The sequence below is a fragment of the Benincasa hispida genome, chromosome 9 (genome assembly GCF_009727055.1).
Source record: "Benincasa hispida cultivar B227 chromosome 9, ASM972705v1, whole genome shotgun sequence".
Lineage (NCBI taxonomy): Eukaryota > Viridiplantae > Streptophyta > Magnoliopsida > Cucurbitales > Cucurbitaceae > Benincasa > Benincasa hispida.
Window position 1 is genome coordinate 10,951,505 of NC_052357.1, and position 599 is coordinate 10,952,103.

At 37.6% G+C, this 599-nt stretch overlaps 1 non-coding gene across 1 annotated transcript; it reads right to left on the minus strand.

Moving 5' to 3' along the window:
• Window positions 1-227: 227 nt before the first annotated feature.
• LOC120087378 lies at window positions 228-334 on the minus strand. Its single transcript, XR_005484515.1, has one exon. It is a non-coding gene; the product is annotated as a small nucleolar RNA R71 (small nucleolar RNA).
• Between the last annotated feature and the right edge of the window lie 265 nt (window positions 335-599).

Genomic DNA, 599 nt, shown 5'->3' on the forward strand with positions numbered 1-599 from the left:
TTGGGGGAAGGTATGGTGAAGATCCCCATGCCTATGTGAGAAGTTTTATCGAAATTCGCAACACCTTTGTATTTCTAAACATCACCCCAGAGGAAGTATGACTCACATTATTCCCATTTTCACTATGCAATGATGCTAGAAAGTGAGCATACTCACTTGAAATAATATCTTGGAAACAAGTAGTAGAGAAGTTCATGAAAAAATACTTTCCACCAATGGAAAGTGCAAAAAGAAGAAGGCTAATTACAAACTTTCAACAGGAAGAAAAAGAAACGCTCAATGATGCATGGGGGAGATTCAAGAGATTAGTCAGGGATTGTCCACATAACAGACTTCTTGACTGTCTCCAGATGAAAATCTTCTACTATGGTCTAAACTCAGGATCACAATCTGCAGTAAACACTGTTGTGGCAGGTGGACTATTGGACAAAACATATATTGAAGCTAAAAACATTCTTGATCAAATCTCAAAGAACCATGAAGATTGGAAAGAAAATGAATATGGATCAAGAATGAACAACAGAAGCCAGAGTAATGATGCTATCGCATCACTACAAACATAGGTGAGCACAATGACTAATTTTCTACAGGCAATGACC